Below are 19,895 nucleotides of genomic sequence, written 5' to 3'. Positions count from 1 at the left end.
AACACACTATTGGCTCATTCTTTACTTAAGAAACATTATTGCAGACCGACTGTATTGTAATACAAGGCTACATTTTAATTTATTATTTATTAATTTATTTAGTATTCAGAATGTTCATTCTGAATTTTATGTGATATTATCTGAAGAAAAGACAATTGGGGATTATTGGATCAGCGTTTAAAGGATGCTAAAAAGTGAATTTAAGTGTATGAAGACTGTATGACCTGGGTTTAATTACTGCACTGTATAGTCTGCTGTGCAGTATGAACCTCTTAATGAATGGGCACATTCATTAAGACTCAAGTTGGATGGCAACACCTAGTTCTTCAGTGAACAGTCTGCATATCTCTACAAGGCAGTTTATAGTCATACTCTTGTCTTTGGTTTGTTTACTTAACATTGAAATATCCTGACAAATTAAAGGAAATCCAAACCCCATCAGGGATGTAAGACCCAAACTCACATTATACTAGAGAAATGAAACTTTTATTTCCAGTGCTGTTGTTGTTAAATGCCGTTGAGTTGGTTCCAACACACAGCAACCCTGTAATGGGTTTCTGAGCAGCTGGTGGTTTGAACTGCCAACCTTATGATCCAGTGCTGATTCTACTTTGTTTTTGTGTGGTTTTATTTTTACAACCAGCAATTGTATTTTAATCTGTATTTTACAAACCTAAGCAAATCCCGCTGGTATTTTAAAACAAAGTAGTTTTCCAATTAGCTGTTTCTCACAAAATAACTATCTTTGGCATGAATACTAGGTATCTGTCTCTACATTAAAGTGAATTTCAACGTTGAAGTTAATTTAAAGAACAGTTGTTTGATATAACATATGAAAAGCTTATGCATTTAATAGTAAGGCTGACATGTCATTTAGGCTTTGTTTTGCTACATTAGCTACACCATGTTAACTTACTGATATGTATAATATGGCAGAGTTAATGAAGCAATCACAACATGTCACAATTCTGATTCAGTTACATTAGAATAATTTCTAAATTGTTTCATGAAACAAAAAGTTAAAAGCTTCTATTACTAATAAATACAAATTTAAATGAAGTATGAATCAGATAGCTTTATAATATCTGAATTTCCTTGACTCTAAGTTATATTTTTTCCTTTTGTCTTGCAGTCATTTATGCTTAACTGATACCATATTGTTATTATTGTTGTTAAGTGCCATCAAGTAGTCCCTACTTGATTCAAGCTCACCAGCTGCTCCTCGGAAACCCTATACAGGGTTGCTATGGGTCGGAACCAACTCAATGGTATTTAACAACAACAACGCTTTAGGAAATCACTAGATGTCAAAAAAAAAAAAAAAAAAGAAAAAGAAAAACAATAGGTTGTAAATGTTCACCAAATCTGAAAAGGCTTTACACCAACACATAACTAGAACAAAGGACCAAGAGATTCTTCTGGAAGTTAGAACTTAAACCTGCTTGCTTGCTTCAGAAGTGTTGGGAATCCTTGATTTCCCTGTAGCCTATGATGTGATATGTATAATTGATGGGTAGACATTTCAGTTATTTTATAACTTTACCTTTTCCCTTTAGAAAACACACTTGCCTCCAGATAACAGGCATGGTGATATTCCGGTTGTTTGGTCAGTAAGGAAACTTAAATGGAATAGTAGCAGTTGAAATGAGAGAAATTGTAATTTCAAGTTGAAGTGTTACTGGTATTATAAAAATACTGAATTTACATAGGTAGATAGGGAAATCATCTAGGAAGGTAACAGGAAAATAAATTGTGATATAGGTGCCAAAATTCTCAATAAAATTGTACTATTTTCTATGGGCATGGAAATTATGCTAGTGAAAATTATGCTAGTTGTTGTTAAGTGCCATTGTGTTGGTTCTGACTCATAGCTAACCCGTATATGGTTTCCAAGTAGCAGTTGGTGGATTTGAACGGCTAACTTTATGGTTAGCAGTTCAGTGCTTACCCCCTAGTGACTCAGTACAGGGTTTTCAAAGGGTATCTGGTGGGTTTGAACAGCTGGCATTGTGGTCAGCAGTCCAGTGCTTATCCTATAGCACCACACCAAGGCATAAATCCTGAAATGAGTACAAAGAATATTAATAAAAACACCAAACTATTTGAAGGCATTAGGATCACAAATTAAAGTTAGCATGGCAAACTCCCATAGATGACACAGGAGGAACAGCGACATCAAAAGTTGGACAATGAATAAGGAAGATCACAGATTAATTGATGCCTTTGAATTTTGGTGTTAGAGAAAAATATTAAAAGTACTATGAATCTTCAAAAGAACAAATCTGTCTTGGAACAATTGTAACCAGAATGCTCCTTTGTTGTTGTTGTTATGTGCTGTGCAGTCAGTTCCTACTCATAGCGACCCTGTACAGGGTTTCCGAGGCTGTAAATCTTTATGGGAGCACAAAGCCTCATCTTTCTCCCACGGAACAGCTGGTAGTTTTGAACTGCTGACCTTGAGGTTCGCAGCCCGATTAGTAACCACTGTGCTACCAGAAGAAAATAACGATACATGAAACTCTTGAAAAAAAAAAAAAATGAAGCAGATAAAGAAGCATGGTTTTTCATAATCTAAATATTCAATCTCTTTAACATTATTACCTCTACTGAAAGCAGTATTCTGTAAGTATTTTTACTAAAGTTATTTCAAAGAAAATGAAAGATTTTTCCCCCACTGGCACATCAAAAAGTGATGAAATTAGAATAGCAAGAGAAAACTCAAAATGTTTTCTTAGTTGTAGTGAATTAGGTACTAACCTCATTTTACCTGTGCAAAAACATGTTATTCTTCATTTTTTTAATAACTTAGTTGATTCCTATTAAAAAAAAAACAAATTTTTTTGTTTTTTTTTACCAGAATAGTTTAAAACAGATTTAGTTCTATTTGTAATTCTTCAGTTTACTCAAGTTTAGCTAAATTCTAGGGCATGTAACTATTACAGCTTTTCATGTTAGCCCTTGGAATGGTTGAGCCATATGTACATAGTGGCATTTCCCAAAATGTACAAAATATGTTGGATACATTGATTTAAATATGATATATTATAAGTATTAATTTCACCTGTTTTTTTCTTTCTTTTTTACAATTTTGGCAACTAAACACTTTCTAGCATGATTGTGTTCCATTTGTAGATGACAGTGCTTGGTTAGAATGACTATGATAAATGAAAATCTAAGAAAGACAAAAAAAAATTTTTGAACTAAAGTTTGAGCAATGTGACATTGCTTCAGTGATACACAAAACTATAGTAAGCCAGACATTCAAGTAATGAATATTGTCACAAGGCAAAGGCTAAAACAAATCATGTGGAGAGTGGGGATAATGAGAGAATGTCTATCAAAGGATCTGAGGTCCAAGAAAAATGTGATAGAAATAGTTTAAAAATAGAAATAGACATGAACATGGCAATTTAATTTATGCTGTTATTGCTAATATTTGTGTGTCTTTAGTAGCTAAAATTTTTTTTAACACAGAAATCAATAAGAGAAAAAAAAATGTTTAAAATGAAGCTGCAAGATAGGAGAAATGCCACATATTGTTTGAATGACAAAAAGATCAAACTTATAACTAATAGGCTTAGATTTGTTGTCCATTTTTTAATTTTTTGTTTTAAATACAACATAATTTTTTAATTAAGCAAAGTGACATTATGACAAAAAACAGCTCAGAAAAAAATCTTCATAAATAAGTCAGTAAAATCTGTGAAAAGAAAAAAAACACTAAAATTTTATAAAAAGCAATGAATGCTGATGTGTATATGTAGATTAGAAGTTATAAAAAATCATATATAAACACTAAAGCAGAGTATCTAACCAACATTTATTGGTATTTATCTTAATTCTACATGTGCCATTATATTAAGAGATACAGTAATATTGAGCTCTCACTTACATTTTCATAATGCATATAAAAAGAGAAAAAAATAAATATTTATGACCAATTTGACCAAATATTGCAACCATTCGCTTATCAATATGGAATGTTTCTGTCTTTTAGGTGTTGTTGTTAGGTGTCATCAAGTCGGTACCAACTCATGGTGACCTTATGCACAGCAGAACGAAACACTGTCTGATCCTGGTCTAACCTCACTACTGGTGCCACACTTGAGTCCATCGATGCTGCCGCTTAGCCAATCCATCTTGTTGGGGTCTTCCTCTTTTGCTCTGACCCTCCACCTTACCAAACATGATATCCTTCTCAAGAGACTGGTCCCTCCTGACAATGTGTCTGAAGTATGAGAGACAAAGTTTGGCCATCTTGGCCTCCAAGCAGCATTCTGGCTGCGCTTCTTCCAAAACGGATTTATTGGGTTTTTTTGACAGTTCATGGCACTTTCAATATTCTCCTCCAACACCATAACTCAAAAGCATCGGTTCTTCTATGGTCTTCCTTATTCACTGTCCAGCTTAGAGACATGATTTTTCCGTGGTCTATTAAAAGAGACTTGTTTAGTGCCATGGAGTGGGTTCTGACTCATAGCAACCCTGTATAGGAGTTCTGAGGCTGTACTGTAAATCTTTATGGGAACAGAATGCCTCATCTTTCTCCCTCAGAGTAGCTGGTGGGCTCAAAGTGCCTTTCTTATGGTTCTCTACAAAGTCATAGTACTTCCATTAAAAGTGACTTCTTCTTGTTAAGTGCCATTGAATTGGTTCTGACTAATAGCTATCCTCTATATGGTTTCCAAGTAATGTTTGGTGGGTTTGGATCACCAACTTTTGGTGCTTAACCGATAGTGCCACACCAGGACTCATAATAGAAACTAGAATTCTAGTATTCTAGATATCTGTCAATCCTTTTTTTACACATGAGCTGTTATTGGAAGGACATTTTCCATTCTTCACAACAATTTTTCACTTTTATTTCCAACTATAGTTGTCTAGATCTATTATAACATCAAGCTGTTCAGATGGGTGTAAGTACACTTTTCTATCTTGCCTGTTATACGAGGCTAAGGTTCTAAATGAAAAGGGTATGCATTCTAATGGAATTCTCCCCTGGGGCACATCAAGTCATTTTATACAATGACACACTAAGAAAGGCAATTTATGGTGTGTGACTGACTCTAATGCGACTTTTTCATCATTTCATTTGTTTTCCATTAGTCAGAAAAAAAGATACATGAACTACATAGAAATCTGTTCATTGTACTCCACAGGGGGGTTTCTAGTATATCAGATCCTAGTAGAATACGATGCTTTATAAAATTTAAAAAATATATTTCCTATCTTATAATCTATCAGAATTTTAAAAATATTCTAAAAGAGTACCTACAACTATTTTTTGCAAATGTCTTAGAAACATATTTTAAAGATAAATCTTCATTTAAACTTTAACCAGTAATTTAAAACTTTTAAGCAAGATTTAATTGTGATAATTAAGGTTTCTAAAATCAATGTGAAATATCTATCTATATTTATATCTGTAGCTATATATTCATATACATGCAAGGAATCTTCAAATACAGGGGAAATCCTATATATACACGTGTATCGATGAAAGTGGGACCCCTGGTGTAGTGCTGTAGGATCAGCAATCTTCTTCGAACCACAGGGTTGGAATTTCAAATCCACCAACCACACCTTAGAAACCCTATATAGGGTTACTATGAGTTGAAACTGACTTGACTGCACTTAGCAATAACATCTATTAAAGTCTAAAATTAGAAGAATAAGTCAAAAAGTATTGCTACTAGAATCTTATTCATACATGCATGGGTTTATTCCAAATAAAACATGTTAAAAATACCTCTGTAATCAGTGGATGGCTGTAGACATCTTTCAATACTATACTTGCCTAGAAATTTAGCTGAGAGGCGGGGCTTGATGGTGGATAGGATAGAGGTGCACTTAAGTTTCTTTCTGTCAGCAATACCACAGAATATCAGATGAAGTGAGTTCAGGGAAGAACTCCAAAACTCTGAACCACATAGGTAGGAATATTTTAAAAGTTTGAAGGCTTATAGATAGTGGAACTTGTAGCAGAAGTAAGAAATCCCGTACCTTAAATCTTTCAGGCTCAGAAGCTAGAAGTGGGGAAACTTGGGCGAGACCAAACCACAGGACCAGGCTGGGGAGCAAGCAGACCCGCCCAGGAATTAACGACCGTGGGAACCTCAGAGCAAAGGTGACAATATTATCTGTTTGGTTTGGCTTTGTTCTGATTTTTTGTTTGTTTGTTATCTGTTCATTAGCTGTCTATGCACCTCCATTCTGGTGACTAGAAGGGGTGCCTGAACGAGTGGACACCCCCCACCCCCACCACTGGAGGGTTCTTCCACCATGCATGCACACAGATCCTCTCAGTATTTAGAGGCACTTGCCTTTCTTGCTAGTTGAGTGCCTGGAAGTTGGTTCCACCACATAGTGGCCCTGCATGGGATTTCTAAGGCTGTGAATCTTTGCAGGAAAAGGGGCCTAGTCTTTCTCCTGTGGAACAGCAGGTGGTTTTGAGCTGCCAGCCTTGGACTCGGTGGCCTGATTTGTAGCCACCATGCTACAAATAGGCATCTTAAAATGGCCACAGCCAGCGCTGAACTGTTTATCAATAGCGAAAAGGCCAGAATGGGGAGAGGAGAGTGAAAGATTTTAGAAACAAAACAGGCTGAAAATAAAATCCTGTGGTACAGCATAACAATGAACAGTGGCATCTTGAAATTTAACAAACAGCCTTGAAGGCAAGAAACTGAAAGAGGATATTAAAGTCATACTCATATTAGACTACAGATTTTTTTTTTTCCTTTCTTTCTTTCACTCTTCTCATTTTCCCGCAATTATAGACTACAGTATCCAATCTGGTGTTTTGTTTTATTTTGGTTTTTTGTTTACGTTCCCCTTGCTTTTTTTGCAGTTGCTGTTTGTGTGTGTGTGTTTCCTTTAGTTCTGCTGTGCATTGGTTTTGTTCCCCCATTTACCTTAGGGGGCTCTTTCTCTCCCTATATTACCCAAGAAGAGACATCAGTTGCTGCCATACAGTTAAGATACAATCACATGCTATAAAGCACCACAATCCAGGCAAGAACCAATACCAACTGCCTTATACCGGGGAGGCAGAAAACACCTACAAAAGTTACTCTGAGTTAAGCATTAAGAAGAGTGAAAAGGGAAGCCCACATCCTGATCACATCTACCTGAATGCAATCAGAAAGCAGAAAAATACCAGAACGCATACTCAATTATGTATTAAGGCCACAGATAAACACTAAACATGTCCCAAAAGCAAAAACAGATTACCATATCAGCACACGTCTAGAATTAAGATAAAATGTCTGAGACAAATGATTTAGAGGTAGACCTGGACACCATTCTGGAAGGAGGGCAGGCCTTGGAAATGCCTGAGAAGGAATTCAGAAAAAATGATTATAAAATGTTTTAAAACACTTTACAATGGAGTTGAGAAAAATAAGGAAGAAGTCAGGAAAGTGCTACAGGAACAATCAAATAAGATAGATACAACATTGGTAACAATTCAAAACCTACATAAAGAGGTACAAACAATCAATAATAGAATATCAGATATAGACAAAACTCTGAAAGGGCAGAGGAGTAGAATAGAAGAGATGGAAGGCAGAACTAGTGAACTGGAGGACAAATCTCTCCATACCACTAAGATAGAAGAGAAAGCAGAAAAAAGGATTAAAAAATGCAAAGAAGGTCTAAGATTCATATTGGACAACATGAAGAGGAATAACTTAAGAATCATTAGCATTCCAGAACAGGAAGAATCACAGAAGTCCACAGAAGAAATAGTTGAGGAGCTTCTGGAAGAAAAATTTTCTAAAAGCATGAAAAGTGAAAAGGTACACATTCAAGAAGTTCAACGAACCCAGGAAGGATAGACCTCAAAAGAAAATCACCGAGACATATCATAATCAAGCTCTCCAAAATCAAAGAGAAGGAGACAATCCTGAAAGCAGCTAGGGAAAACAGAAGTGTTACATACAAAGGCAAGCAAGTCAGATTAAGCTTGGATCTCTCAGCAAAAACCATGCAGGCAAGAAGGCAATGGGGAGACATATATAAAACACTAAAAGAAAAAAAACTTCCAACAAAAAATCCTTTATCCAGCAAAGCTATCAATCAAATACAATACTGTCATTAAAACATTCCAGGATAAACAGACACTAAGGGATTTTGCCAAAGCCAGCCCTGCACTACAAAACATCGTAAAGGGAGTTCTGTGGACTGAGACCCAAAAAGAACAGACAACAACCAGAGATTGACATATGTGGCAACACCTCCCAAAACTAAACCAATACATGGAAGAGTAGAGACTAGAACAAAACTAAAAGAACAAACTCAGAGAATCTGGGAGGTCAGTCTATGATCAAAACAATTACAATGTAAAAGAAGTTGAACATGTAGGAACAGAGATCCAGATGGTGAAAAGGTCAGGTAGATTACAGGATAAAATAAACTGTACTAAATGGAGGGGAAAGTTAATGGGATATAAGGTAACCTCATAGAAAATTAACACTTCACACATACTAAGAAAATGAAAATCCAAGAAGAACATGGAAAAGTTAAATCTATGAGGAAACTCACAAGAAAGAACACAAAAACCATGAAGTCACACAGGAAGACGTGCAGAATAAAGAAAGCAGATTTGGACTTGCTTACATTGCTCACAATGGGACCTGCTAGGTGAGCTAAAGACAGAAAGATCAATTTAGAAGGTTAAAGTGACTGCTTTGGAGGATTCCAAAGTAGTAATCATTATAGAGTTTCTCAAAGGATGTAGGATGATCATGGCTCTTATTATCAGGATGTTTACAGAAAATTAAAAACTGCATTGGTGTTAAAAGACCAGTATAATTGCTCTGAGGAATTTTTCTTTTTTGCCTTCATGAAAATGCTCCTGCTTATTCTTTGAGGGTAGCAAGGAATGTCCTACAAGAATTTTGATGAGAAACCTTACCCTATCACTCTAAAGACTGGATCTTACACCTTTAGACTTCTTTTTTTTTCCCCAACCTCAAAAAATATTTAAAGTTAACATGATTTGAGTCCCTTGAGGATGCCAAAACTACTGTTTTGATGTGCAGAATTCTGATGTACAAAAGTGTACAGAGTTCTTCAGCGAAGGGTTAGAGAGATGGCAACACCATATTCATAAGTGTACAGACAAGATGGAAGTTATATCAAGAAATTATATTTCACATTTTCATGTTTTTGTGTAATAAATATTTCTATGATTTTATCACAATAATTTTTACTTACCTCATATCACATTTTTGAATAATTGAAAGTGATACTGAATTTTAATTTCAGTGTTTTTATATTAATTGTTAGTATATAGGAATACAGTTATCTTTTATATGTTGGTCTGGTTTCCCGCATCATTTCTGAGTAATTATTATATCTCAGAGAATTTGGAAATCAAATGGAATAATCTGCAAAGAAAAATATTTCACTTCCACTAGAGAATGATTTCTTTCTTTCTTCTTAACCTGTTAGCCTTCATTTTTTTTTTTTTTTACATTATTATATTATTTGTTGCTATTGTTCTTGTTAAGCAGCATTGACTTGGTTCTGACTCAGTGATCCTGTATACAATAGAATGAAATACTTGCCAATTCAATACCATTCTTCCAATCATTCCTACCAGTAGGTTTCAAAAAGTTTCTTGAAAATAGAATGAAAAGATAATGGAATATTCTCATGAACTTTTTTGAAGTCCTCTTATACATTTAAGTATATTATTAAAACCAGTGTGTAAATCCATGTCCTTGAGGGTCTTCCTCTTTTTTCTCTGGCTCTATATTTTACCAATGGAATCCTGTTGTGGCACTGAAGGATCAGCACTGGACTGCGAACCACAAGATCAGCAGTTCAAATCCACCAGCAGCTCCTTGGAACTCTATAAAGGGTCACTATGGGTCAGAACCAACTTGATGGCACTTAGCAACAACAATGATACTTTACCAAGCATGCTATCATTCTCCAGGGACTTGTCCCTCCTAGAACAAGTCCACAGTACATGAAATGAAGTCTCACAATTCTTTCTTCTAAATAACTTTCTTACTGCACTTCTTCCAAGACAGATTTGTTTGTTCTCCCGGCAGTCTGTGGTATATTTATTATTCTTTGTCAACACCACAGTTTAAAATCATAAACTCTGCTCCTGTTTTCCTTATTCACTGTACAACTTTTGTATCCATATGAAGTGAATGATTATACTATATCTTGGGTCAGATAAATATTAGTCTTCACAGTGACATCTGCTTTTTAACACTTTAAAGAAACTTGTAGCAGATTTATTTGCCTTGTGAAACATGTTGATTTCCTGATTGGTGCTTCTAAGGGTATTAAGTATGAGCAAAAGCCAAATGAAATATTTGATAACTACAATCTTTTCTTCATTTATCATGACAAATTTATTGGTCCAGTTTTGAGGATTTTTGTTCTATGTTGAGATATAACCCATATAGAAGGCTATGGTTTTTATCTTTATCAATAAGTACTTGAAGTCCTTTTTTGTTGCTGATGTTGTTTTATTTTGTTTTTCAGAAAGCAAGACTGTGTTATCTACACATCTTGGGTCATAAATGAGTCATCCTGATGGTGCCTTTAATTTACTTGATACAACTTTTATATCCGAAGTCTTCTAAATTCCTATCAAATGATTGGGTGTAACCCTGAAAATACAGTACTCTAAGGCTGGGTGTAGTGCTGTGGGTTAATATGCTGGGCTGCAAAGTCATTTGAACTGCTACATTGGTGGTTCAAGCTCACCAGCTGATCCTCGGAAATCCTACACAGGATTGCTATGGGTTGCGATGGTACTTAATAACAACAGCAACAAGGCTGGGTGGTTTTGCCTTCCAGCTAGGTTTAAAAGGAACCATCTCAGAAGCATAGAGAGATGCCTTCAGGACCATCAGGAATGAAGAGTGTGCATTGCAATAGCAAGGGCAATTGTAGAGACTGCATGGAGAGAAAGAGTATCTGCAGACTCTAGGTATGTGGACTGACTGAAACTGGGCGCCTGTGGGCTTGAAAACTGTGCCTTTTGGGCATTCAGACACTGGCTAAAAGAGCTTTATTTTCTTGCCTGAGCAGGGCAGAGGCTAAGGGACCACATAGCTGAGAGGTCGAAGACAAGAGTGAGGCATGCCTACATCCATCGTGGGAAACAGAGACACACTTCTGACTAGGGAATTGCTGCCTTCTGACTTTTTCTGATGCTGAATTGTACCATGTTCACATCCCTAATAAACTCCATTGTTGTTGTTGTTAAGTGCTGGCAAGTTGGTTCTGACCCATAGCAACCCAGAGGGTTTCCTAGGAGTGGCTGGTGAGCTTGAACCGCCAACCTTGTGGTTCAAGCCAACCTTGCAGTGCATTAACCCACAGCACCTCACCAAGACTCCAATAAACCCCATAATCATGAGAATTGTTATGAGTTCTGTGTGGCCATTGCAATGGATTCTCAAGCCCAGATGTGTAGCAGAGAGTGCTGTGGGAGGGATGATTGGTGTCAGAAGAGGATAAAGAAGGTTGTAGGGTAGAAGTGTATCTAGCTTTCGCTTCATAAAAATGGACATTGAACTGATTTTGAATGTGATTCTCTTTATCCTTTGTGAAGTCAGAGGGGGTCAGACATGGCTTCTACAAGATTTAACATCCTTAAATCCTGATGCTGAATTCTTCTTTATATAGTCCAGCTTCTAGAATTATTTGCTCAGCAAACAGTTTGAGTAAATACAGTGAAAGAATACAATCCTGACACACACCTTTCTTAATTTTAAGCTATTAAATATGCTCTTGTTTGGTTTGAACAGCTGCCTAATGGTCTGTGTACAGATTCAACAGGAGCACAATTAAATACTCTAGAATTCCCATTCTTTACAACTTTATCCATAGTTTGTTGTCATCAACACATTCCAATGCCTTGGCATGAAACCTAGGTAAACATCTTTCTGATATTCGGTGCTTTCATTCAAGATCCATATTGATATCTGCAATGAGATCCCTCATCCCATGTCTTCTACTGAATATGGCCTGAATTTCTGGCAGTTCCCTGTTGATACAATGCTACAACCATTTTTCAAATTATCTTCAGGAAAATATTACCTGAAAGGGATATATATATATATATATATATATATATATATATATATATATATATATATTTCTACATTCTGTGTATCATCTTTCTTTGGAATGGGCATGGACATGATGTTTTCTAGTCAGTTGACCAGGCATATTCTATAGAACTTATAATAGAATATTGATTAAATACAATAGGGGTAGATATCATTGCCTTGTGTCCGATCATAGGAGGAAAGTATTTACTTTTCACCAGCAACAGAGTGTCCTGGTATGGTGCTGAGGTTTAATATGCTAGATTGCAAACTTGGTTTGAACTTCAAGGTTGGAGTTCAAGCTCACTAGCTGCTCCTATATAGATAGGGTTGCTATGGGTCAGAACTAAGTGCTCTGCACTTAAAAACAACTGGTGGGTCTGAACTGCTGACTTTGTGGTTAGCAGTCCAGTACTTTATCCATCAATGTGATATATTCAAACTACCTCTTTCCTATTTCACAAGTTGTAGTAGTTTGCTTTTTTTTTTTTTTTTTTTTTTTTTGGTGTGTGTATATATTCCTTTTTATGTAAGCTTTCTTTTTATACATCCATATATATAATATATATAATAAAGTTAGCAGTAGTCCCTCATTATCCTATGATATCTTCAGGGTCTGTAATGACATTCCTCATTTTATTCTTTATATTAGTAGTTAACATTTTTTTAGTTTATCAATTTTACTAAAGGTTGAAAATTTTATTAACTTTTTTAGAGCTAGACCATGGTTTCACTGATTTTATCTATTGTGTTTCTGTTTTGCATTTCATTTATTTCTGCTCTAATTTTTATAAATCCCTATCTTGTGCTGACATCCTAGTGTGGTTTTGTAGAATAAGTATTGAATTGTTAACTGCAAGTTCAGCAGTTCAATCCCTATACAGGGTTGTTATGAGTAAGAACCTACTCATAGGCACTTAACAACAACTTGTACTAGGAGTTCTGGTAGCACTGCTGTTTAGGCATTGGGCTGATAACCTCAAGTTCAGAGGTCCAAACCCATTAATGGTTCAATAGAAAAAGATGAGCCTGTCTGTTCCCATAAAATTTTATAATTGTAGAAAACTTACATAGGGTCACTATGAATCACAGTCAGTGCATTGTGTCTGGGTTTGTTTTATTTATTTATTTATTTTGCCTTTTTACTTTATTCTTGCTTTGTGTTTATTTTTCCTTGATTATGTAGTTCCTTGAAAAAGAACCTAAAATATTGATTTAAGACCGTTCTTCTTTTCTAATATAATCATATACAATTTCCCTCAGCACTGCTTTAATTGTATGCCATGTATTTTAATATGCTATATTTTCATTTGAATTTAGTTCAGTAAATTATTGAATTTCCATTGTAAATTTCTTTTTGACATATAAATTATTTCATATTATATTGTTTAATTTCTAAGTATTTGGAGATTTTCTTGCTATATTTCTGTTGCTGATTTCTAGTTTGATTCCATTTTTATCAAGGAACTTACTTTGCATGGTTTTTATTTATTGACATTTGCTTAGTTGTACAAGATACATCCTGTTGTACCATACATTTAATGGCAGTTTAAAAGAATGTACAAACTTCCAGTTTGGAGTAGAATAGTCTGTAATAATGATTAAATCCTGTTGTTAATATATGTCTGTTTTTGTTGTTGAGTGCAAACAAAGACAGTTCCCACTCATAGCAACCCTGTGTAGGATTGCTGAGCAGTGGCTGGTGAGTTTGAACTACCAACATTGTAGTTCAAGCCAATCTTGTGGTCGAGTGATTATCATACAGAGCCATACCAGGACTCATATGTATGGCTGAGTGCTTCTGTAGTCTTGAATTTATATCTTCTTGTTTAATCAATTATTGTCAGAGAAGTATAAACCTCTCCGACTCTAATTGTACATTTAATATTCTTTCACTTTCATTGTTTTTTATATCATACACTTTTGCAGGTTTGTGGTCTGGGTTTTGTTGTTGTTGTTAGGTGCCATCAAGTCAGTACCGACCTATAGCTACCTTGTGCACAGCAGAATGAAACACTGCCTGATCTTGGGCCACCCTCACAACTGTTGCCACACTGGAGCCCATCGATGCTGCCACTTTGCCAGTCCATCTCATTGGGGGTCTTCCTCTTTTTCTCTGACACTCCAACCTACCAAACATGATATCCTTCTCCAGCAACTGCTCCCTCCTGACAATATATCTGAAGTATGAGAGATGAAGTTTGGCCATCCTGGCCTCCAAGGAGCACTCTGGACGCACTTCTTCCAACACAGATCTGTTGGTTCTTTTGGCAGTCCATGGCACTTTCAGTATTCTCCTCCAACACCATAACGCAAAAGGATCAATTCTTCTAAGGTCTTCCTTATTCACTGTCCATATTTCATATGCATATGAGGTCATTGAAAATACCATGGTTTGGGTCAGGCACACCTCAGTCCTCAAGCTGACATCTTTACTCTTCAACACTTTAAAACGGTCTTGTGCAACAGATTTGCTTAATGAAATACGTCATTTGATTTCTTGACTGCTGCTTTCATGAGTGTTGATAGATAGTTGGAACAGACCGTTAATTGCTCATATGCAAATTCAAATTGGAGCTGAAGACAGTGAAAATAAGTCCACGAGAGCCAAAATCGTTTGGGTTTAGGATTGCTAAAAATTCTTGATGAATTGATTATTTTATTGTGATGTAATGTCACTTTGTTTCTCATAATATTCATTGTTCTTAAATCTATTTTATTTGATTTTTCTTGTCTATTTTATCTGATTTTAATATAACTACTGGTGCTTTTTTATTTAAATATTTATATGGTATATTCTTTTACATTTCTTTTACTTTTTAAGCTATCTATATGGCTGTATTGGAGTCCTGGCGTGGTGCTTTGGGATAAAGCACTAGGCTACAAGGTTGGTTTGAGCCACAAGGTTGGCAGCTCAAACTTACCAAGCTGCTCCTTGGAAACCCTACACAGTGCCGCTATGAGTTGGAACCTACTTAACGGCACTAAACAACAACAACAACAATATTGTTGTATTAGAAATATTTTTTTTGGTAGACAACATATTTATGCCACATTTTATAATAAACGCTGCCAATATCAGTATTTTGGGTAGCAAACTATTTACAAAGAATGGTAATTATTGATATGTTAAGGTTTAAATCTACATCATTAATTTTTTTCCATTTTTATTTTGTTTTAAACGTTTTATTGTGAATTATGTGATAGTTTACATGGGAAAACATTAGCTTCACATTCATCCTATCATATACCGTTTCATTGCCATGGTTACAATCCCCTCCATGCATCATCAACTAACCAAATGGTTACCCTGCAAGCCTGTTCCCCAGTGTTCAGCACACAACCCCTCTCCCTCTCTGGGTCTAGAGTTCCCAGCTGCTCCATCTCTCCATGTCCTCATCTCTGCCTCCATCTCTGGCATTCTGCATTCCTCTCTTCTCCTTTGATAGGTTTGGACTGCAAAGTCAATCACTCCCCTCCTTTTGCTACAAAATGTCTACCTTTATATTCCCAACCCTCATAGTCAGTTCTGATAACAATTATTCACTATTGTACCACAAGAGATCTATCCCCATTTCCTTTCATCAGCCCTGCCCAGACAGATTAGTTACTACTCAGTGGAGATTCTACCTTTCTCTGTGACCTCTGGCTCTAGGCTACCTCTTGAAAGCCTGTAAGCTAATCGCTTCTTGCCTTTGAGTCCTCCCATTCTGGGTAGCCAATGTCCAAGTTGCCCATCCCTATCTACTCTGTGTATGGAGGGAGTGGGAATAATCCTTGTTGTAAAGATGTGTTCCCTCTTTTGAGCTACTTCATCCATAGGTGTAGGTTAAGTTCATCAAATTGTATCAGATTACTTTTTTTTCCCCTCCTTTCTTTTTCTAGTTGAGCTCTAATCATCCAGACATTAAAGCCAGGTCAATTAGGTATTATCTGCAAGTGTGGGTGTTCTTATGCAAATACCCTCTCTTCTTATTAGCTGGATGCTTCATTCTTACTCTAGTCCTCTGTGGCTATGTCACTGACTCTTGGCTGAAGAGTCCCTAGGTCTTGCCACATTGCTGGTCAACCAGGTCTCCATCTGGGTTCACGGGGGTCTGTTGAACATTGTAGGGCTTAGCATGAAGCTTCATTGCTGTTTTTCCCTCATTTCCTCTTCTCGGTGATGAACGTGGTCACCAATCAGAGAGCATGTCTGCTCATGTATTCCCATAGAAATTTAGTCTTGAAAGGGGGTTTTCCCTAAGGAGATGCTACCACTTGCCTTAATATCTCCTGCGTGAGCAACTTGCTTGTTCTTGTTCATCGGTCAGACTGCCGTTATTGTTTGGTTTTGTTTTTTCTTAAATGTTTTATTGTGAATTATGTGATAGTTTACATGGGAGAACATTAGTTTTACATTCATTCTATCGTATATTATCTCATTGCCATGGTTACAATCCCCTCCATGCAATCCTTCCCCCGTAACCCAGGTCTTCAGCACACAGTCGCGCTCCCTCTCTGGATCTAAAGTCTCCAGCTGCTCCATCGCTCCACGTCATCATCTCTGGCTCCATTTCAGGCATCACTGCTTCTCTGGGTAGGGTGCCACTCTCTGCTCTTCTCCCTTGATGGTCCTAGGGACCTCCACTCCTAGATTGAAAAGTTAATCACTCCCCTCCTTGCTATAAAACATCTACCTTTACATTTCTGACCCTCACAATCAGTCCTGATAACAATTATTCACTATTGTATCACAAGAGACCCGTCTGCATTTCATTGCATCAGCCCCGCATAGTCAGATTGAATACTACTCACTGGTGATTCTACCTTCCTCCAAGCCCTCTGGATCTAGGTTCCCTCTTGAAAGCTTGTAAGCCAGTCACTTCTTGCCTTTGTATCCCCCTGCACCCCATTTTGGGTAGCCAATGTCCAAGTTGCCCATCCCTGTCTACTCTGTGTATGGAGGGAGTGGGAATAATCCTTGTTGTAAAGATGTGTTCCCTCTTTTGAGCTACTTCACCCATAGGTGTAGGTCAAGTTCATCAAACAGTATGAGAATACTTTTTTTTTTTTTTTTTCTCTTCTTTTTACTTCTGGTTAAGCTCTGATCATCCAGTCACTGAAGCCAGGATATGCCGTTATTGTTTTATAATTTTCCTGTTGGTCTTTCTTTCAATAAGCATATTCTGTTGATCTATCCAATTATCTATTTTGTCTACTTTTGTTTGTGTAATTTTCCAAATGTTTGTTAGTCTGTGTATTCCCTGAATTAGTGCCCTCACATTTGTCCCTATTTTTTTCATTGATGAACTTCATAATTTTGGGATTCACATTTAGGTCTTTAATCCATGGTGAGTTGGTTTTTGTATAAGGTGTGAGGTAAAGGTCTTGTTTCAATCTTTTGCATATCGCTTCCAGTTGTGGCAGCACCATCTGTTGAAGAGACTATCCCCTCCCTATGTGATATATTTAGGTACTTTGTCAAAAATCAGTTGGCTAGGGATCCTCCTGGCAGCAGAGACGGCAGAGGAAGGACTTGGGCTCCCGGCCCAAGGTCTGCCTGGTGGTCACCAAGATTGGCTGACGGGAAGCCTTCCGGTGACCCACTTCCATTACTTGCTGCTGGGGCTGAGGGCCTCCGGGGACGGTGAAGGATCTCAAGATGTCTGGGCGAAAACTTGCTCTGAAAACCATTGACTGGATAGCTTTTGGGGAGATCATACCCCGAAACCAGAAGGCTATTGCTAACTCCCTGAAATCTTGGAATGAGATCCTCACCTCTAGGTTGGCTACTCTACCCGAGGCACCGCCAGCTATCGACTGGGCTTACTATAAGGCCAACGTGGCCAAGGCTGGCTTAGTGGATGACTTTGAGTAGAAGTTTAAAGGCCTGAAGATCCCAGTGCCGGAAGATAAGTTTACTGCCCTGGTGGATGCTGAAGAAAAAGAAGATGGGAAGAGCTGTGCTGAGTTTGTGTCTCTTTCAAAGACTAGGATTGGGGAATACGAGAAACAGCTGGAGAAGATGAGGAACATTATTCCATTTGACCAGATGACCATTGATGACTTCCCTGAAACCAAATTAGACAAGACCATGTATCCCTATTGGCCTCATCAGCCCACTGAAAATTTATAAAATTGAGCCTGAGAGAAGACTCTGGTCCTGACATGACAAACTCTGAACAGTAAAACTGCAAATCATTAAAAAAAAAAAAAAAAATCAGTTGGCTATATGTGGATGGGTTAATTTCTGGATTCTTGATTCTGTTCCATTGATAAATGTATCATTCATTGTACCAGTACCAAGCTGTTTTGACCACTGTAACCATGTTTTAAATTTTGAAGTCAGGGAGTGAGAGGTTTCCAATCATATTCTTCTTCTTAAGCAATGCTCTGCTTATCCTGGGTCTCTTTCCTTTCCATTTAAACTTTGAAGGATGTCATTGGCTTCCCATTTCACTCTTCTTATTGCTTAAATCAGAGTAACTTTCACAGTTATTATCTGCCTCCTTTGTGTATGGGAGTTGGTATTGGTTCTTGCCTGGATTTGTGTGTTTTATAGAGTGTGATTGTAGATTAACTATATGGCAGCAGTTGCTGTCTCTTCTTGGATAATATAGGGAGAGAAAGAGTCCCCCAAGGTAAAAGGGGAAGCATAAAAGAGCAAAACATCAACAGCAATTAAACAAGAAAACAAAAAAGCCACCAAAACAACAACAACAAACTTGATTGGATACTGTAGTCTATGATCACAGAAAGGGGATAGGAGGGAGAGAAAAAATATATATCTGTAGCATAATGTGGGTATAACCTATAATGTCCTCTTTCAGCTTCTTGCCTTTAAGGCTGTCTGATAAATTTTAAGATGCCACTGTTCATTGTTATACTATAACTCAAGATTTAATTTCATTTAATTTTCTGCCTGCTTTTAAACTCTCTTTTCCTTTCCACACCCCTTGTTCTGGCCTTTTTCCTATTAAAAAACAGTTCAGGGCTGGTTCTTGGTCTCAGAGTATCTGTGCACATGCATGGCAGAAGAACCCACCAGTGGGGTGGGGAGTGGTGGTGAGGAGTGTCCATTCATTTAGGCACCCCATCTAGTCACCAGAATGGAGGTACACAAAAAATGATCGGCCAATGAACAGTTAACAAACAAGAACGTCAGAACAAAGCAAAACTGACAAAGTGTATTGTCTGCCTCTGCTCCAAGGTTCCCTTGGCATTATTCCGTAGTGGATCTGCTTGCTCCACCACTTGTTCTTGCCATTTGGTCTTGCCCATGTTGTTGGCTCTGAGTCACCAAGTCCAGCAGATTCAAAAGTATGTGATTTCTTACTTCCGCTACAAGTTCCACTAGCTATAAGCCTTCAATCTTTTAAAATATTCCTACCTATGTGGTTCAGAGTTTTGGAGCTCTGCCCTGAACCCACTTTGCCTGGTATTCTCTGTTGTTAAGAAGAACTTCACTGCACCTCTACCCTATCCACCATCAAGCCCCGACCCCTAATTTTGCTTTTAAATGTTCTGTTTCATTTCTTTTTTGTTTTCCTGTTTATATTTTCCCACCTTACTGTGTGTTATTTAAATCCAATTTTGCATTTTTTGCATCTTTATATAGTGTTGGTTTTTTAGTGTTTTCTCTTTGTATATCTGTGTTTAAACATACAGCGTGTGTGGTGACTGTAGCGTAAGCACTGAACTTCAAACCATAAGGCTGGAGGTTCAAGCCCATCAGTCACTCTATGGGAGATGAGACCTTCTGCTCCTACAAAGACTTATAGTCTCAGAAAACCACTTAGGTTCATTATCAGTTGGAACCCAGTTGAT

At 37.1% G+C, this 19,895-nt stretch overlaps 1 pseudogene; it reads left to right on the top strand.

The window, feature by feature from the left end:
* Positions 1-17,730: 17,730 nt before the first annotated feature.
* LOC102816931 lies at positions 17,731-18,204 on the top strand (annotated as a pseudogene).
* Positions 18,205-19,895: the final 1,691 nt, after the last annotated feature.

The sequence above is a fragment of the Chrysochloris asiatica genome, unplaced genomic scaffold (genome assembly GCF_000296735.1).
Source record: "Chrysochloris asiatica unplaced genomic scaffold, ChrAsi1.0 scaffold00009, whole genome shotgun sequence".
In the NCBI taxonomy this organism is placed as follows: domain Eukaryota; kingdom Metazoa; phylum Chordata; class Mammalia; order Afrosoricida; family Chrysochloridae; genus Chrysochloris; species Chrysochloris asiatica.
This window is presented reverse-complemented; position numbering and strand designations above follow the sequence as displayed.